Source organism: Pollicipes pollicipes, unplaced genomic scaffold (genome assembly GCF_011947565.3).
Source record: "Pollicipes pollicipes isolate AB1234 unplaced genomic scaffold, Ppol_2.1 Scaffold_6330;HRSCAF=7507_pilon_pilon_pilon, whole genome shotgun sequence".
Lineage (NCBI taxonomy): Eukaryota > Metazoa > Arthropoda > Thecostraca > Pollicipedomorpha > Pollicipedidae > Pollicipes > Pollicipes pollicipes.
The window spans coordinates 123696-144682 of NW_023596854.1; the positions used below are offsets into that span (position 1 = coordinate 123696).

General features: G+C 64.1%; 1 pseudogene; it reads right to left on the reverse strand.

Moving 5' to 3' along the window:
* LOC119106884 (unconventional myosin-XVIIIa-like) overlaps positions 1-20987 on the reverse strand; it is a 44601-nt pseudogene that overhangs the window by 15147 nt on the left and 8467 nt on the right.

The window sequence follows — 20987 nt, forward strand, 5'->3', positions numbered from 1 at the left end:
ACGCTTCGCATGAGTCGACACGCACCGATCCGGTAACGCCAGAGGGTAAACAAGCGCCAGCCGACCGGGCACGGTTGTAAAACGCCGCCGCACAGCCACGCTGGGCAGAGCGGTTTGCTTTCCTTGCGCTTGTTAAGCGCGACGGTAATTTTTCGGACCGTTCTCTGCGACCAAACGCCGAACGCCTGGGCGTTGCCAACGGAGCAGGAGCCACCTTTCCAACGCCAATGCAGGCGTTCAGTGGCCGTGATCCACCACTAACGGAACACACTTTCTCGGCAGCATTTTCAAGACGGCAGCGGAGCCTAAACCGACCCGCCGCCCAGCCCACCACGCGGCGGGGAACTCCCAAAATTAGACGCATTTGCATCGCATCAGCATAGCGCTTCATATTTCACGTTCGAAGGCACAGGTGGGCGCCACCGCATGCGGCACGGCGCCGGAGCACTGCCATCTAGCGCCCGAAATATAACCTCTGTGTAGTTGCGCAAACGTCAATATCCCGTAAACGCTCACCTGCGGTCGGCCAACAGCTGCCGCTTGACCGGCTTTAGTCAGGATTACTTTTAACACCCTTTCCCTTTAACGATCGCGTGCGTCTTCAAACGGGATAGGCTGCGACCCCCCCCCCCCCCCCCCTCCCCAACGTGTGGTCACCACACTGGCACCTCAAGAATGGCGACAAACGCCATGCGCACGTCTGGCGCAGCCGCTGCCGCCAGACAGTTAAAGCCCCGCCGGCGGGCCGGCCACCACCCAGGCGCACGGCAGCCCACGGCGGACGTCGGCGGCGCCGTCCCTGCGCCGCGTCGTGCGGCCAGCGGTGTGTACTCACCGCCACGTCGTTGTCGAGCGAGCAGCGTTCGCGCTGCAGCTGGTCCAGCTCGCGCACGGCCTTCTCCCGCTGCTGCCGCTCCCGGCGCAGCTCGTCCTGGTGGCGCGCGCGGGCGACATTACATACACGCACACACAGGGGGACGGAGCGCGGCCGGGCCACGTCCTGGCGGCGCGCGCGGCGGCGTCACACACACACACACACAGGGGGACGGAGCGCGGCCGGGCCACGAGCCACGTCACGGGCCGCGGCAACACACCGCCTGGCACTGACTGCAGGCGAGGAGGCGACGCTCCGGCGTGCGGAGCGCGGCACGATTTCCAAACGGAGACAGCGAGATGATCTCAGCGCGCAGGGCTGAATGCAGCCCTTTCCCACCGCACGCATCAGTCGCCATCATCAACATCAGCCAGTGCATCACTGAACAAAATGCTATTCTCACTAGCTCACACCACAAGATCGCAGGCACCGGTCGCCACTCGATCCAGAGTGCCCAGCTGATCTCTGATCACCTAGCTTACGCTGCTACACCCCGAGGCTGCTGCCGACGCGGACTGCCCGCCGCCAGCCCACAGGTCCGGCGTGCTCACCTGCAGCGCCTGCATGTCGATGTCGAACTTGCGCTGCTTCTTCTCCAGCACGGCGTTGCGGCTGCTCTGCTCCTCCAGGTGGATGCGCAGGTCGTTCAGCTCGCCCGTCAGCCGCGTCACCTTGCGCTTCTGCTGCGTCACGATCTGACGCTGCTCGTCCACCTCCTCGTACGCCGCCTCCACCTGCGGCGGCGGTGGTTCACGGGGGTGAACTAATCCGCTACTGACCTCGCTGTGTGCGCAGGGACGAGACCGGAGCCTTCGGACCAACACGAAGAGTCGTCCACGATCCCGTCCCCGCCGCCATGGCCTGGGCGCACACACCGCAGGGGAAGGAACACCAGAGCTCTCGGACGGCGACGGCGGCGCCGCCTGGCGGTACGCCGCGTCTCGCGTGTTCGGGACGGCGCGGCGACGGACGGGGAGGGGACCGGGCGTCCGTACCGAGCAGGGAGCGGGCGTCTCGCCGCCGCCTGCAGCGGACTGGTGCGCGCCAGACACGAGCGGACGTCGGCGGCGGAGGCGCGCCACCTGTTCCGCCCGGCCCACACAGATGCTCGGACGCTCACAGACGGGCCAGCTCCCTCCCCAAACACCTGGCCGTCACTGCAGCGGCAGTGGGCGCATTCAACGCAAACCACACGTTAACATGAACGAGGAGGCCAGTCGGGGGCTGCGCTTGGCTGCCAAGAGACCCACGTAACCGGATGTTGCTGGATCTAGCCTGCCTCATGCCGCCGGATTGGTGCTGCATATATACGGACGTACTCCGATCGGTGTGGTCCATGGGGAACGTGTTGAATATCATAGAGATAGCAGTGACAGGATGCAGACCGGTCTCCAAATGTCCTATCATGAGCTCCACTGCAATACAGAGGGGGCGGGGGAGGATCCGGGGGACGGGGCAACTCCGCGTTCCCATCTCTTGCTAAATTTCAAACATAAAACAAGAATGCGACACCAAAACCACTAAAAGGTCCTAAAAAATGCCATAGACCACCATGTGCCTGGCGTCAAGCTGGCCTCATATCCTTTACACAAGCATGCATGATGAAAACACTCTCAGGTCCATGACAACAGCGATGAGTTCATGTTTTTATAGCCCCGGAACAGCCGCCTGGCAGGGGTGGCCCCAACAGGCCTCCATCTTGCCCGGCCAGGATGGGGCCAGCAACCAGCAGCCATGATATAACCTCAGCCCATACTAAGCGCCAGCACAACACACAGCGACCACCACCGACCTTCTTATCCAGCTGCTTCTTGAGCACCATCATCTGCTCGACGTCGTCCCTCGTGCTGCTGCTCGAGCCGCTTGCGGGTGTAGGCGAGCTCGCGGGCCGTGTACTCGTACTTGCGCTTGTACATGGTGACGCTGCCGGCCTCTTCCTCCTCCTCGGACCCGGCGCTCAGCTCGGCCGAGGCGCGCGTGTACAGCAGCTCCGTCTCCAGCCGCTCGTTCAACGTGCACATCTTCTTGTACTCGGTCTGCCGGCGGCGGCGGCGGCGGCGCGGTCAGCGGCCGCCGACAGAGGGAGGGGTTCAGGGGCGCGGCGCCCGCTGCCGATGCGGCCGGGCCGGGGCGCCGTCCATACATGACAGCAAGAGCAGCGTATGTGGCAGTGCGGTAACGCAACCGTACCACCTCTCCGGAGGACTAATGCATGCCGTGTTTGGGTTCCAACAAATCATATCACCCAAAGGAGAACAACCACACACTTTGTGACGACGGAGCAAATGTTGTTGCGCAGTTAGACGGCGGAACTCCACCCCCAACTTGCACTAGACCAGCGACAGTACTTCCTCGGTAAATCGAGGGCTCCAAGTCCTGGACGTCTCTACCGACCCTCACCTAGAGCCCCTGGACGTCTCCCTCCCCGGGCTCCACCCCCCGGACGTCCCCGCCGAGCCTCACCTGCAGTCCCTGGACGTCTCCTCCCCGGGCTCCACCCCTGGATGTCCCCACCGAGCCTCACCTGGAGCGCCTGGACGCCTCCCTCCCCGGGCTCCACCCCTGGATGTCCCCGCCGAGCCTCACTGCAGTCCCTGGACGTCTCCCTCCCCGGGCTCCACCACCTGGATGTCCCACCGAGCCTCACCTGCAGTCCCTGGACGTCTCCCTCCCCGGGCTCCATCCCTGGATGTCCCCACCGAGCCTCACCTGGAGCGCCTGGACGTCTCCCTCCTCGGGCTCCACCCCTGGATGCCCCACACCGAGCCTCTCCTGCAGTCCCTGGACGTCTCTCTCCTCGGGCTCCATCCCTGGGTGCCCCCCCCCCCCCCACCGACCCTCACCTGCAGTCCCTGGGCGTCTCCCTCCTCGGGCTCCATCCCTGGATGTCACCACCGACCCTCGCCTGCAGTCCCTGGGCGTCTCCCTCCCCGGGCTCCATCCCTGGATGTCCCCACCGAGCCTCACCTGGAGCCCTTGGACGTCTCCCTCCCCGGATTCCACCCATGGACGTCCCCACCGAGCCTCACCTGCAGTCCCTGGACGTCTCCCTCGAGCCGCATGCGCTCGGCCTGCTCGGCCTCCAGCCGTTCGGTGGCCAGCGTCGAGGTGTGGTGCTCCTCGGCCAGGTCCGCCGTGAGCTCGCCCAGCTGCAACACCAACAGACGCCGGGCGTCAGGCGACGCGGCGACGGCGGCGGGCAGCGCGCTCACGCCCACATATCCCCAGCAGCGGGACAGGCGAGGCACCACCGGCGCGAGCGGCCAGGCGGGAGCCAGAGCGGCCGTCACTGGTACGGCGGTCTGCACCCGGTGCATTCGGGGGAGGCGCGGTTCTCACCCGCGGCCAGCGCATGACGCAGGCAGACTGCGCTCGGTCCCCGGCCGCCCCGCGCACCCCGTGGCCCAGTCTCTGGGGCCTGCGGCGTGACCGGACGTGGCCAGAACTGGCGGGGGCTCGCGGAAGCCGTGATGTCAGTAACGGTAACGGCGCGCGCTCGGAAAATAAACAAGAGCAACCACAAAGCCTGCAGCTTCTGAAGCGGCTAATCGCGCGTGCCTGCACTGTAAGCAAACATGTCGCCCAGACTTCCCCCCATCCCGTCTCCATTCGCGGAGGAACGGACTGGAGGCACGACAGGTAGTGAGCTTTCGAGTGTCTGTGCAGCGCTAATTGCCCGCTACAATGCCGAACACTACACCACAACTCTGCTAAACCAATGACATTCTGAACGGGACACCGGAGTGAGCCAGACAGCGCAGGGGCCTGTCACCGAGCTGCTAACAAAACACAGCGCTCCTCGCACGGACGGTTCCTGAGCGGACAACACAGCGTTCACGACGACGGTCAGCGCAGGGGCGGGGCGTTATCGGCAGACGCCGCTTCGACATAGTTCGGCGGCAGCGGAGAAGGCTTCCGGCGGTGGGCTGGCACCGCGCCACCAGTCAGCCCGCTCCGAGGCCGGCCCGGCCCGGCGCGGCAGACGCGCGATAGCGGAGCAGGACCGGCGACACCTGACACCCACTCGGCCGTCGCCAGGTGACGATCGTGCACGCGTGTGCAGGCGGTGATTACACACGCGTTCACAAGCGAGAATGCCTGTTTTTCATATCGCCACGCTATTTTTGACCACAGCGACAGCTGGTCCCATTAGGGCAGACTTGCTGGTTCCACCACTGGCACGCTGACGGAAAGAACAACAGCGACATGATCTACGACGGCACAATTGTGCGGCCGCCCAGACCGCAGGACCCCAACCCCGGAATAATAATTTCTCACAAACCTGACAGCGACGGCGACACTACACACAGTCCATCCGTTCACGACAACGCTCGTGCCGAAACCGTCGTCCACCAACAGCACGAAAGCCTCGCCGGGGACAGGAGGCTCGCCCCGGCCGTGACTGGCACAGCGCACCGGCCGGCAGCCGTCCGCGCGCCGGCCGGGACGGGTCGGGACCTGAGACGGCACGCGGACCGGCCGGACGCCCCACACTGCCGCCGTCCGCTGCCGGACGCCCGACGGCCGGGACGGACCGGGACCGAGACGGCACGCGGACCGGCCGGACGCCCCACACTGCACCGTCCGCTGCGGACGCCCGACGGCGTGTGCTGCTCTTCCGGAACCGTAAACAACACGGCGCGGGAGGCGACAGGCCACTGATAGGGATCGATTGACGGACGCTGACTGTGGAGCCAACTGCTGACGTGGTCCGGGTCTCGCCCAGCGCCGGCTGCGGCGCCTCCGGTCGGCCCCCTCCCTGCTGAGCTGCTCCGCCGGCCCCGCTGGCCACACGCTGTGCGGTGTGCGCCGCACGTACTTCTCGTCCGTCTCGTCCTCTGGACACCATCCTGTACTCCATTGCGCAAGCGATAGCTGACCTGGTGGTGTACGGTATACCCAGCCGAGATGGTACAGTGCGGCAACAAGCCACCTCGACCTATCATACTAACGGAGCAGCTTTATGGCCTTGCCTACCATCGGCCTCGGCAGCTTATGGCCTTGCCTACGGCGGGCAGCCTCGACAATGGTGGGCCATGTGGGCAGATGGAGTCAACATTCCGTTAACAACTCTCCTGAATGCAAGTTCCACGATAACTGAGCACCGAAATTAGACAGATATTCGTTGCCAAATAAATGTAACACAAAAACGCTGGCCACGGTTTGTCGCGTCGTCGACAGCAGATGGTGTTGCCTGGCGGCCAGCTCGCTCTCGTTTGCTCCGCGATCGCCGACAGACGGCGGTGATCACTGACTGACAGGCCCCTCCGGTTATCCGGAGCGAGCGAGGCGTCGCCGGCGGCGCCGCCGCCTGTCCTCGCCCCGCCGCGGTCGTCCGGACGCCGCTGCCAGCGCCAGCCGCGCCCGGCCGACCGGGCGCCCGTCGACGCCGACTGTGACACAGACCCGTCTCCGGCACCTGCCAGATGGCAGTCCAGCGGCGCCGCGGTCGGGGCGGGCCCCCAGACCCGCATAGCGGGCGGCGGCGGGCGGTGCCGGCGCCGCACCGGAGCCGGGGCGCGCCCAGGCCGCCCTCGTAACCCCGCGAAACGACCACTCCGCGCCGGCCGAAGCACCTCGCGTGTAGTCACCAGCCGCCGCGGCCGGCCGGCCGGGTGGGCTGGAGACGCGCGCCGGGCGGGCCGAGACGGGGCTGAGCGGGGCGGGGCGGGACGGGGCCGAGACGGGGCGGGGCGGGGCGGGCGGGGAGGTGATGGCTGCCCCTCCCCCGCCGGCGCCGCACCTGGCCGTCATCCCGCTCTGTTGATGCGCCGCCGGTAAACACATCGAGGGCCATGTGTACCCACGGAGGCGTCAGCGCCACTTACAGATCACCCAGCCGGCACCTTTGTTTAGCCGCAGAAACGTGAACTGAAGGACTCCCACGAGAGATATTCAGGGAGTTCCACTCCCGCTTGGGACTATGTCTCTTGAAACGCAGGGATAGCTATTGCAATGGTAAACCACAGAACCAGCTTGGATCGACCATTCACCCCCCAGCTCCACCGCCTGCGAAAGTTTGCCACCCGCTGACGGGCCGCAACAGGTGCGGACGGTTTATCTACCGTTCCACCCGCCCCGGGCGTTTGTTTTCGTCCACCTGACCTCGGCCGTCCGTCCGGGGGGCGACAAGCCCTCCCATCCCCTTCCCCGCATCTCCCCGCCACCCGATTACCTGGGTGTCTATCTCCAGTCGCTGACGTCGGCGACCGTGCCGGCCGAGCGGTCGCGCGTGAGCGCGCGCACCTGACAGTCGGCCTGGTCGCTGACCTGGCGGTACAGACTGCGCGTGACGAGCGCAGCAGCGCTGCGCGCCCGCCCCAGCCGCGGCGGAGCATCGGTGGCGGCGGCGGCGCGCGGCCGCCGCCGCGTCAGCGCCTTCCACGCGTCGGTGCTGTGGTCGGATCGGCGCAGAAACTGGTCGATCTTCTTCGAGAGGAACGCCGACTGGGTGTAGGGCACGTCGGCGGCGGGCACGGCACGGAAGAGGGCGCCAGGCCGCGGCCGGCCGGCCGGCGCCAGCACCACGCTCTCGGAGCGCGGCTCGGAGAGCGGCGTGAGCTCGCGCAGCGTCGAGCCGGCGCGCCGCGGCGAGCGCTCGCGGCCCGGCGCCGGGCCCGGCCGCGCGGCCGGCGCGCCGCCCAGCAGGCCGCCGCCGCTCGGCGACGAGAGCCGCGGCGACAGCAGCAGCGGCCGCGCCGGCAGCGAGGCCCCGCGGCCGGCCGCCAGGTGGCCCAGGCCGTGGCCGTTCAGCAGGGCGGCGCCGCCGCTCCTCTGGCCGGCCCCCAGCTGAGCCATCGTCCCGCCTCGCCTCCGCCTCCGCCGCCACCGGACCGGAGCACACCCGACCCCGGCTGCGCGCGGGCCCACTGTCCGCGGCCCGAGCTGGCGGCGCCGCCCGCCCGGCCGTCGCCGCTAAACATAGACAGGGACGCGCGCGGAACGCCCGACGCGTACCCGCCACCGCCGGAGGCCGCCGCGCACCTATCGCCGCGTATGCGCGCCACGAACGAGACCCACCGCCCGGTATGCGTTCACCGAGCGGCCTGCGGGGGACCCACTGCCGGGTATGCGTGCCACCGATGCGGCCAGCGGGGGACCCGCTGCCGGATATGCGGGCCACGAACGGGACCCACCGCCCGGTAGGCGTGCCACCGATGCGGCTGCGGGGACCCACTGCCGGGTATGGTGCCACGAACGAGGCAGTGGAGCAACCACCGCCGCAGGCTAGCGTACCACCGACGGAACTGTGGACGGTCCAATGTCGGGTATATGTAACACGAAACAAGACTGAGGTCTAGAGGATGCCAAGCCCCAACGGCGATCCTATGGCCAACTGGCCACCTTGAAAGCAGACCCTATGAACGAAGATTATGCGACGATGCCTCGCGCAAAGGAACAGACGTGTTCAGCCGTCCCCGCCAGAACAAACGACTTGCTGGCAGAGAAAAAACTGCGGCTGACGAAGAAGCCCTATAAAGAGTCATTGCAGCCGACACTCGGTTGACACTAGAAGTTCACTATCTACCGACACATTACGTTTCAACAAGGTCTATTTGCCAGGAAAACATTGCGCCTGTTTGAAGATACGCGCGATAGGATAACAACATCAATGAACACACAAGATAAAAAGTCGACGTACTGGTTAGCTAAGCAAAACATTTACTTCAGGATTGCTTGCAGTACCTTATACCAGGACATCACCAGCTGGTTTACGGATGCTTTTCTAAGCCGTGCATACTGCCAACCAAATATGGTCTGTCATCACTTTACTGAAACCATTGTGGAACAGACTCACGATGAAGCAACCGGCATGATCGCGACCAACCTCTCACACACACCAAACAATGAAGCGTGCGATGTCGCGTAAGAAACACCTTAGCTGAGCTGCAGAGCAAAACTGAACGCCAGGTTCACGCAGCCCCATGCAACCAGCCCATATTCCATCTGACTGCATGAGCCGGACAGCAGGACATCGGACCAGTTTAGCCGTGTCTCTCCCTGGCGCGTGGCGACGGAAAGCACCACACCCCTGTTCGGTCCAGAAAACGGAGCCGGCGTGCGCGGACGGCCGCTGGCATCGGACCAGCGGGGCGGCAGCGGCCAGCCTGCCGCCTGGAACGCCCCGCCGAACGCAGTGCGAACACGAACGGGACGTGGCCCAGGCTCCCGAGAGAGCCGGCTGGCGGTAGCTCACGGCCACGTGCACTGGAGAAACGCGCCACGAAATCCCGCCCACCTCTTCCCTTTTGGTAACAAGGCTCAGAGCTTAATGCTTGTGCATCCTGAACAACTGAAGCTTCAGCAGAGTCAGTTCTCGGTCTTCTATTTCCGTTCGTCTGCACAGCCTCTCCGTCATTTCCCGCATGCGCCCTCGCTGTCCCTCTCCCCCCTCCCCGGTACACCTCTCCATTGCGGGTGCGATCGTGTGCTTACCATAAAACAACAGCCACGTTCCTAGTCCTCGCGCGATGGTCACATACGAGGAGGGGAAAAAACTGGAGAAACGCTACTAGCGCTACTATAAATAGTGAACACCACGCCACGCCACCATAACATTTTCAATCTATGGCTCTTCATCACTGGGGCATTTATTAACAGACCGGCACCTCCGACACCCAATCCATCTTCCCACGCCACTAATCGTAAATAAAGCACTATCAACACCTAAATTAATTTTTCTCTTCTGGTGGCCAACCGACGGCGTACGCAATGGATGAGCGCCAGACCAAACGCAAACTCTTGAGTGCGCCGCAGGCGCGTAAAATTTCTGACATACCGTAAAACGACATGGGGTGTGCCTCGACCTGTAAGTTTAGTACGCGTGCCCCGAATTTATCATTGCCAAAATTGGTCTACGCACATCTTAATAATGTAAGAAACTGTATCAGGAGAGGGCACGCGCCCCGCGGGCCACCACGTGAATACACCCATGTGCACCCGTGGTCTGCTTCATCTCCACCCCCCGCTCCCGGCGGGCACCGAGGGCCACCTCCTCCTTCGCTGTCCGCCCGCCCGCTCGCCAGCCAGCTGGCAGGGCCGTGCCGCTCCGGCCGGCCCCACATTCCCCACCTCTGTCTGGGCAGCCCCACCCCCACACTGCCCGCCTGTCCGCCCCCTCCCCACACCCTCCCAGTTCTGTCGAGGCAGCCGCTTCTACGGGACTGTCGGCGCCGCACTCTCTCCGCGCTCTTCCACCGTCGCCCCTATCGTGACCGCCCCACCAAACACTGCTGGGGCTGCCCTCCCTCCGTCTCTACACCCCCCCCCCCCCCCCTCCCGCCTCCGTCAGCGCCACCCCACCCCCACACCTGCTGGGGCTGCCCTACCTCAGTCTCTGTCCCCTCTTCCAGCCTCTGTTGGGGCCACCCCACCCCCACACCTGCTGGGGCTGTCACCCAACCCCAAGACCTACTGGGGTTGCCCTCACACCGTCCCTGTCCCTCCCTCTCCGCCTCTGTTGGGGCCATCCCACCCCCACACCTGCTGGGGCTGCCCCCTCCGTCTCTGTCGTCCTATCCCCTCCCCCGCCTCTGTCGGGGCCGGCCGCCGCAGTCGGCCGCGCCGGCAGTGGACTGACGGGCCAGCTGCACCGCAGCCCGCCCCCAATGTACCGGATGCACTGCACGAGGAGGGCTGTGCAAACGAGCTCCAACATTTCTCCCGGTTTGCAGGATGCAACGCGGCCGAAAGAAACGGACAGGCTCCATCTTCGAAATGCTGTCAAAGTTTGACTAGCTTCCAGGTAATGCGGAGCAGCGAACTAACGCCGGTTCGGGTTTAAGCTTCTGGGCCTGCGTTCTTTTCTGCAGCAGACTTCTCCGAGCGCATGAGTCTGCTCCTCGCTGGGAGGCCAGCTCCCGTCACGCCCCCAGACGCAGAGTGGTGGCTCGCGCCGCGGCCATCGTCGCGCCAGCACCACACATCCTCATCACATAACGAGCACCGACTGCCAACACACAGCTACTTCAATCTCCATGCTAACGTACGGCCAGCAACCCCACGCTTCTTTTCGGGGGAAGGGCCCCTCTGCCAGCCTTCGTGCGTAATCAGTGTATCGATGAGCTATGCAGGTTCGCGCAGGCGCACAGCCGGCGGGGACAGCCTCCTTCCAACAGGCCGCTGGCCGCCTGAGAACGCCGACAACACTGAGCGAGTGCGGCGGCTCATCGAGAACATCCCGGCACGATGCTCCCGCTCGGCGGCATGCTCTTACATCATCGGAGCTTTCGTGCGGTTAATAGAGAAACTCAATGCCGGGACAGGTCAGCTGACGGGAACATGCTGTGAGCGAACTGCACACTAATGCTCACCTTGCTTCAAGCTTGTCGTTTTCATGCTTGTAGACGGTGTTGCCCTTCTCCAACTTTCGACCTTCTCTCGTAGCGCCAGCAGCTCCTCCTGTAGAAACCGCGATCATTTGATCATTGCGTGCGCCTGAGCCAGACACCTCATGTGCAACGACGCGCAATGAACACATAAAACAGCTACCTCACTTGCATGGCAAATGATCGAAGGAGAGCAAACAAAGTTACAAGTGAGAAGGAGGGAGAAGGGGCGCGGGACAGTTTGTTTTCAGCCTTTGGCATGCAACTCCATACGGTTAAAGTCACATTTTGGCGAAACTGGGTAGGGCGTTGTCCTGTACCCGCCACCCAGACCCTATACTACTGCAGCCAGAACTTTCCATCGCTTCATTCATTCCAAACTTTCCATCGCTCCCAAAAAAGCGTGCGGCACCCATTTCATCTCTTAATTAAGCACACATGTATGGTGAAGTCAGACAAGCAAACACTCAGCCAAAACGTGTCAAAGTACCCGCATAGTCCTCTATCCTGCACATACAACACACGCCCAACGGCTGAATACTTGGACTGAGAAGGGACCGGGACAGGTCTGAATCAAATGGCAGGCTAGCAGCCGGCTGACCGTGCCTCGGAAGCCACCGGGGCCTGACTTCCGTGCTGTGCTCCAATGAGACCTTTTGAACGTGTGCAGCGACCCTCGAGGCTCTCATTGTTGCGAAAGCCATAGCACAAGTGTTTTTAATTTACAAATCTGGGGTCATTTGCTAAATGTGCTGTCGGCGAGACCGTGAAGTACAGCGGACAGTGACATTGGCCGTAAAGTGGGCTAGGTTATGGGCAGTGGCCAAGTTTCCTCCATGTTGGCATTTATAAGTCTGAAAAACACACTGGTGACGATGTGTTGCTCTTTTGTCGTTTATGGTGTTTTCGAGCGCGCCGGCTGCAGTGATCATTTGGCACCTAGATGTGCTGCTTGTTAATAAAAGCAAGATGGCTGTTAGATGGGCCTGTTTCTTGTTGTGAGCTGCGTTAACATTCATTTTACAAATGGTTGAAAGAGAGTGCTGCAGCTTAACATTCATTATGGGAACTTCCCTAAATTTCGCTTTGGTTGCTACGTGACCTGGCGAGGAAGTCACCACCGCCACTCGGCGATTAAAGCGCCACCTATACACGCACGCCACCAAGCCCTGCGCTGCCACCTACCGTTGCGGCTTGCAGCTGCTGTTCGGTGCGGTGCACGTCGAGCAGCGGCGTGACGCGTACAGCAGGCGCCACCAGGGCCAGCTGCGCACGCCCACGTACTTGCGCACATTCTTTGGATACAGCGGATGGCCAGGTCCTGAACCTGCCGGTGCCAGACGGTGACGCGTCAAAACAGTACGGATGCCAAACACTGCGAACAATTGTACGGTGGTGCGGCAAAGGGCAAGTGCGGATGGTGCGGTAAAACAAGCGAGAGCGGACAGCGACTCAACGCGCTGGAGACGGTCAATACTACTTCTCCAGCGAGACAACATTTGCTTACATTGCAAAGTCATCGAATGATAGTCGCCAAAGACCCAGTCGTTGATCCCGCGGCGAGCGGCTGCCTACGCTCGGGAGTAAAACCTAAGATAATTGAATGCCTTGTCATTAACTGCCGGAAAACACAGCCGCAAATGTACTCCAGGCGGCCGTCCATTACATGCAAAAATCCTTCACACGGCATGCCCCACCAACTCGAACACACACATTTCATCCCTGAAAGCCAATAACGTTCCCACCATCAACAACCAGCACCCCGTATTTAGGAAGCGCGTGGAAATCCCCTCCCAAAGAGCGTCACGGTGCGCGCGCGCCGCGTGCGGCCGTCTGTCACAGCAGAAGCCGTCAGACACGTCCGTGATAACAGGCCAACAGGTAATTGAGGCGAGGCGGCAAACGGCGCGAGCGGCCAGCCGGCAAGCGGTCCCGCCGTGTCCGGAGCACAGCGGCAGCCTTCTCTCAGCCGACACGCACCCGCCGGACCAACCGCGGTCTCGCCGGGCCTGCAGCGCCGAGACGCCGCTTGCTCGGTCAGACCCACCCTCCTGCGGGCGACGCCGGCCGGCAGCAGGCGCAGCGCCCGCTCCCGGCCGGCCTGCGGTCCCAGCCGCGGGCCGGGCGGTACGGCTAGCCGTGCCGGCCTCGGGGGCTCGGCGCGCGCCCGTCCGCCGCCGCACAGCGACAGGCAACAGGCCGCCAGCAGGCGACCGACACACCGCCGGCACTGGGAGGCGCGGCTCCTTGCCATGCGGACGACACTGACGCCCGATACGGTAACTTAAGCCCGGATCGCGCCGGGTCGTGACGCTGGACCGGAGCCAGAAAAGGAATGTCACCGAGCGCGCCGCACCGTTCGGTCAGTAAGTCAGCGGCGCCGAACAGGAAGGTTGCTGATGAATGCCCTTCGACGACACCCTTCGACAGACTTATAGAGTGCGGAAATCGGTTTCGTGAAACGGTTGAGGGATCACCGACGGCCCCGAATCACCTAGGCAAAGTCGTTTTATCATAAATTGCTTCCATGTTCGCTCATGTATCAGTAGACATCACTACATTTCTACTGCACATTCTCAGACTTTGAAGTGTACGAGCGCACTTCAGAGAGTAAATCTACCCCAAAGCATACACTACCGGCGTGCAACCCCTACCCCCATCAATCTCTGACCCAGACATGCGCCATCCCGGTGACCCGCGACGGCCCCGCTGCCCGGAGGAGCCGTCGCCCGCGGCGGCGGCACGCGCCGTGCCGACGCGGCCCGGGTCAACGACAGCTCCATCAGCGGCGGCCATCGCACGGCGGCTGGGACCGCTAACGAGCCGGCGGCCGGCCAGATGGCGCCGGCGGCGGCCGTGGGAGCGCCGCTCGGCCGCCGGCGGCGCGGCCCGAGAGAGGGACGGCGTCGACCGACCGACGGCCGCGACGGCCCGATCGGCGCGCTGCGCGGGACCGGGGAGCCCAAACACGGCGACACGACGGCAGAGCGTGATCCGGCGGCGCGCCGACCGCGCGTCGACCCCCATCTCGCACGGACACTGGACCAGTGGACGGTAGATGTGGCGACGGACAGTCCCGGAGGTCCTGTCGGCCGTATCTGACACGCGAAGCGCGCCCGAGACGGATAGGCGAGTACGCGGAACACCGCTGTCGCTTGTCCATCTACAGGTGCAGCGAGTGCAGCCGTCACGCCGCGTGCTTGCGGTGACCTAGACACAGTTCACAGCAGCTATCACAGAACCCATCCCACCTGCAGCAGCACGACGGAAAGCGCGCCGCTCTATGAGCGGCGTGCCAAAAAAAAAACATTTCGCCGTACGCAGAATTCACTGATGGATTACTGGGCCGTCATAGTGCCAGCTAAAGTCGATGACAATCTGCATGGAATCCAGGCACAGCTGCAGCACAGCTGACCACGAACGGCGCACTAATCACTCGACTGAGCGCAGTCAGAACACTTCAGCAACTGTGACATCTACGCTATCAATTATCGCAATCCCTGACAAACGACGGACATTGCCCGTCCGACACCGCAAGCAGTGACCTCGTGACCACAAAAGCTGCCGCCGGCCGGCCGGAGCACCACCGGCCAGCCTTATCGCGTCCACCCTTTGTGACCATCGCTTCCCGATACAGCTGCGGCCGCGCAGCCGGCCGCGCCTCGCCGCCGCATTCCCGCCGCGTATTTCCGCCGACGCGGCACGCCGACCACGCGACATTACCTTGAGCCGGGCGAACTGCCTGCGCGCCAGCAGGCCGCGGCAGCACGCCTGCAGGCGCACCACCTTGTCCTGGAGCCGCTCGTCGCGCTGCTCCTCCAGCCGCGTCAGCGCCCCCGAGCGGAAGAAGATCTGTCGGCAGGGCGGACGCGGCGTCACACACCGGGCCGGCCTGCGGCGTGCGTCGGTCACACAGCCGGAGCGGAAGGAGATCAGGCGGAAACGGGACGGGCTGGGTCGCACGCTCGGGACGGATGGCGGGCGCACGGCGCACAGGTCACGCGCGCACCGGAAGGAAAGAGGCAGAGAGCGGGTCGGCGGCGCGGTCACACGCAGGAGGGAAGCGCCGCCGAAGCGGGTCGGCGCTGCTCACACGGGAATGACCGGGCACGCGACACGACTGAGCACGGGTCCCAGGCTAGCCGCGACTGAACGCGCGCGCGCGCGCGCAAACGCCACGGCACAGACACACAACGGCAGTAAAAAACACTATCACCCCTCATCTCACCCATCTGTATGTAATCACATCGTACTCGACATCGTACACGTCGTATTCTGCAGCGCACTCGGCCCAGACGTCACGCTGCACTTAAATCAAACGACATGACCGGATTCTTTCCCAGAGATTTAGTTGAGATCTGACATCTTACCTTGCATACGCTGTTAAAAACTCCGACCTCAGCTTATCCGCACATCAATTCAAGTTCACCACACATACTTGCCGTAGCATTTTAACGCGTCACAGATCGTCCTGACACGATCGCCCATGTCAGCCTCTCCTCTCGTCGGAGACTAGCCGCTGACCGTCACAGCAGATAGACGCGGTTTTTGGCAAGTGATGCTGTTCTGAGAACGCGTGCTGCCACACGTGCCCTTACGACCGGCGCCCTATGCATTGATCCACCACGACACTCGTGAAACGGTCGCTAGTTGGTCGGGGAGGAGTCTAACCGAGTGTCGCTGAGAGCACAAGCTTGGGCCGGGAGACATTCGCTGACGTCACTGGTTCGACGTCGCGCCTGCAGCCTCGTGGCACACCGTGCCACCCACACGTTACGAGCTGGCGGCTCGAGCTTCGAGAGCAGCTAAACGATGAAAGGTACTTTGCGCTCTAGGCTGTAGCGAAAGGACAGTCCGACAGCCAAGCAGGCTACCACAGGTGACCAGTGACGTGGTCATCGGTCACTGAGTTGGAAAAAACAGTGATGCTGTGGTAATAATCAATTTGGGTCATCGTCTAGCTCAGATTATTCGGCGCTTTGATCAGTTAAAAATGCTCGCCAAGGTCCCCGATTTACGGCACATTAGAGCGGGACATTATCTTCGAATATCTTGTAATGACTAAAAATTATTCTTACGTAAGCAAAACCATACGTGATTGACATTTCGCCATTAATTAAAGCCGGCTGATGTCACATAACGCTTCATTAGACATGATCAGTTGGCCACAACTTCCAGCGACTTTAAGCATAAGCCGTGGGTGACCTTCGAGAGGCAGCATTAGGGACACGCAGCGCCAAAGAACTCATTCCCTTTCCACAGCAACCACACAAAAGGACTATCAACGGCCGCCAGCGCACGAACAAGCGGGCGCACGGAAAATGCCGAGACACGAGAAGGAAAGCCGTGACGGGTGTCAGCATACCGCCACGAACAGTCTCCAGACGCAGCGCGGCCGCCTCGGCAGCCCGTGACAAGGTCTGGCCAGCTGTCGCGGCGGGCCCACGGCCGCCGCCAGCCGGTCTCCCACGGAACCCAACCGAGTGTGTCGCGTGCGAGGCCCGGCTCCGGCCGCCGGCGGGCGCGCGCACACACACCCGGTCGCCGCGGCCCGGGCACACAGTGGGGCTCAGCGCCTCCGAGCGCCGCTCCACCCTCCACGGCTGGAGGTCAGGCGCAGCCGCCGACCGCCGACCACGGACAGACAACCTCGGACGCCGGCCGGGGCCGCTTGCCGCGGCCCTGGCCGGACAGCGTGCACATTCAGATCACGACGAACGGCGGGCAAAGGACAAGCGCTGCCCCACCCCGGCCGACATCCCACACCCGATGGGGGTCGTCCCCAGCGCGGCCGCAGCACAAGGACAGCAGTCTCGGACATTCGCACCATCCAACAGTTCTCCCACGGGAGTGCGTGGGACTTCCCGTCCGCCCCGACACCACCCACTGCGGGAGGGCTGCCGATGACGCGGCGGTCAATGGAGCGTGAAAAGACTACTCACTGCCGCTGACCACCCTCCGCCGACGGCGAGCGAGGAGTGCGCGGTCAGAGAAGCGCACCGCTCCGCGCCACACGCACGCGTCACGGCGCAGACCGACGCGGGGGCGACAGCCGGCCGGCCGGGACAGTCACTGAAGAGCGGGCCCGTAGCGGGGACGGTCGCGCGCCGGCCGGCCGGACGCCATCCATCAGCGGCGCCGGCCCGGCGACCTCTCCGCCGACGCACCGCCAAACAGGAAGGGCTGATGACTGCCGGGCCGACCTCCTGCCCCGGCCCGGTCCACTGACCCGGGCGGAGCCTCCCACGCCGCCCCGCCGCCGCCGCCGGCGACTGCGGAGGCCCGGCACGGCGGCTCATCACGCCAACAGATACGTCCGTGCTCTACGCCGCTTGCAGAGGTCCCCGGCCCGTTAAGTGTGACCCGCTGCGCAGTGCAACAGCAATGATCGGGCGGACACGCCAGGCGGTGGTGATCATCCCTGACATGACCGCTACTCAGACAGCACGGGCAGGCGCGGCGCTGCAGCTCACGGCCAGCCCGCCGGCAGCAGGTGTGTCTGTGCGTGGGGTCACACACGGCAGGACGGCGCTGACAACTCTGCGCGACCATCACGGAACTCGGCCGCACTCCTTCACTCATCGTGAAGCCTCGATCCACAGCCAGGCGATCCGAGCCCCGGGAGCCCGTCCCCGCCGCTCGATCTGCACCCGCAGAAGACATACCACCACCTCCCGGCAGAAGAGCCGGCCGGGAGCAGGGCCGCCAGCGGCGTCCCCGGCGGACGATGACGCGGCCCGACCGGCGCTAACCCGGGCTGACCCGGGCCACCGGCCGCGGCGGCGGGCGGGCCAGGGGCGGCCCGGCGGGTGAGCGACGGCGCCGTCGATCACCCACCCGCGCATTCCCGGGCCGGTCGCAAACAATGGTCCGCCACCGGTCAGGAACGCCCGGCGGCCCGCGGTCCGCCCGCAGAGTGGGTCATCTATTCACGGCCGCCGTACACGCCAGTCATCCCGACACCGGTGACCCCGCCGCGAGCCTCAATGGCTCTGCAGCACGCGGGCGGCACGTGTCCGCCCTGCACACGCAGTCACGCGGCTGCAGGAGCTCGTGTCACATGCCTGGCCGCCGTGTGACGGGACCCCCTCCCATCGGGCCGTGTTCCTGGCGAGCGGGCACGGTGTCCCGCCGGGGGCCCGTCGAGTCCGAGGGCCCCCGTGCCGGGCGAACTGGGCCAGCGGCGGCCGGGCGGTCCGCTAACGGTGCGCGGGCGCGGGATGCGGCGGCGCTGCTGACCCGAGCTGACCGCGGGTCACGCCGCCGCACGATCCGTGTCAAACACATGCGGCGCCCGACCCGGCGCGGCCCAGTCGCCGCCAACCGCTGCACGATGGCGCCAGGCGGCCGCCGGCGCCGGCGTGACGGCGGCGGCCGCGGCAGAGGACCGCGCTCTCGCGATGCGCCGTCCGCGCGCGTGGGAGCCCGCAGAGGCCATACCGGATGCAGGATCGGCCGAACGGAAGCCCCGCTGTCGGCGCGATCGAGCTTCATTGTCTCTCGAGCCCGCGATATGCCGATGTGACACGCTGGGACCATCTCCGTCTTGTCTCTCGAGCCCGCGATATGCCGATGTGACATGCTGGGACCATCTCTGTCTTACAAGTCTGAGCGGGACGTCATCCACAGCACGCGACGGCGCGGCGGTGACCTCCGCACTCCTTCATATGGATCGGAATGTTTTTATCGACGCCCAAGGCAGTGGATTTCGACGCGTAAAAACGGCGAAGCAGAGACCGCGACCACAGGCAAGATAAAGTAAGGTTCCTTGGGTCACTGGCCTACAAACGTCCGAGACACGCGCGGAACATCAGGTAACGCTTCATCAAGCACCGTGTAATTGATAATCAATGTTCATTGGTTCCAACCAAATATGTCGATTTGGAAACGCCCCAAGATCTCACAGCTGCCCATCGGGAGCATTAAAAGTGGCGAGATTACAACGTATAAAACCAAACGCGCTCACACTTCGAAACGCCACCTCATGTCAGGACTTGTGGTAACAATCACAGAAATTCGATCACCACCCGAGACATCGTTCCCCGGCCAACCGACCCGCCTCTCCTGCCTGTCGGTTCGCCCACTGCCCTTCCATACCAGACGCGCCTCAAACATCTGAGGCCATGACTGCGGCCGCACGTCCTGCAGCGCCGAGCCCCGGCGCGGCGGGAGCGCGCGGCACGCGGCCGTGTCATCACGACACGGGCCGTGGCGCTGACCGGGCCGTGATCGCCGGGATCGGGCCGCGGCCGGTAGCGGTACAAACTGGCCGGGCCGGTCAACAGCGGCGCGGTCACCGTCCGGCCGGCCGCGAGGCACCGGCGCCGCCGTTCATCGGCATGCCGGCGGCGAGCCTGCACGCCGCCGCGACAGGCACGCGCGCGCCATGGGCCGCCAGAGCACGCGTCGCCGCGGCCGGCCGTGCGTCCGGAGCCGTCAGGGTTCTCACAGCTCCCAGCGGCGGGAGCTATCGTGAGCAGGTCACGGCTGTGTGCCTTACCTGTGATGAGAGTCGACACGAGTAAAGCCAATATTGCTGTGTCCGGATAGGCCAGAGGAGGCAGATTCTTTGCAAGTGGAACATAACCCGTCTGACATCAGGCCACCAGCGGAGTGCCACCTGAGGGGCATCGCTCCTACCAACCTCGCAGCAATGCAACACCAGACTGCGTCCCGGTACCGACCACACACCGCTGGGACGCCTCTGGCAGTGGCTGATTGGACGGACAGCTGTCGACGGCAGACGAGGAAGTGGACACATCCGGCGCCTATCCCGTCCGGCGGGCCGGGCGGACCTCCGTCCCGCGACGGGCCGCCTGCCGCCCGTGCACTCGCCTGCAGCAGCCCGTCTCTCCCGCGGGAGCCGGCCGCCGGGTACACAGCCGGTCCGCGGCCGGGGGGCAACGGAGGGCGGCGCGAGCGGGCCGGACACGCGCCACCGCCGCGGCGCCGTGAGCTCGGCCGCCGACGCGGGGCAACCGTCCTCTCTGACCGGAATGGTCGCCACCCTGCCGTAGACGCGGCCAGAGAGCGGCCGCACGAGGCACGGACAGCTTCGCACCTCAGGGAGAGTCGTCAGGCCGACTGTGCGGGCTCTCGGCCCAGTCTGTAATCGCACGGCCGAGCTGGCGGGAAAGCGTAACGCCCGCCGTCCTGATCAAGGGTCGGTAGTGTGGCCGTCGGCGTTTTCCTCCTTCCTGATGAACCGCCGGCTACCAGGTGACACCCAGCACGTGTTCTTCCCCACCGACGCCGCGACAAAGGTCCTCCCGCAACGACAGCGCTGCGACCACCTCAAGCGCTTATGGATGGAGCGACGGCACCGAGCTGCCGCCGGTCGGAGGAAGCCTCAGTGGGCCAGGCTGTGATGCACACCCGCCCATCACACGTGGAGTGCGCCGACGCAGTCGTCTTGCAGACAGCGCGCTGACCGCCCGCACAACCGACGCGGCTGTAATCTCCGGTTCGTTATGCCCGGATAAATGCCGACCCACGCGGATCTAGCTTTGCCCGAATCCTGGCGATGACAGTGAATATCTAAGCCTGCCAGTTAAATCGATGTAAAAAAAGAAGTGATTTAAGCAGCCCCCAGATGAACAAGTAAACCGTTATTTTAGCATGATAAATGGGCCGATAACAGACCTTGACATTCTGACGGCTAAATCGCGGCATTTGAACCCGGCTGATGGAAGATGGCACGCCGCAGGCTTACCTCCGCGACTAAGCCGAGCCGATCAGTATTCAGGACACATCAACGAACCGGAACGATCATCATTACGTTGGAG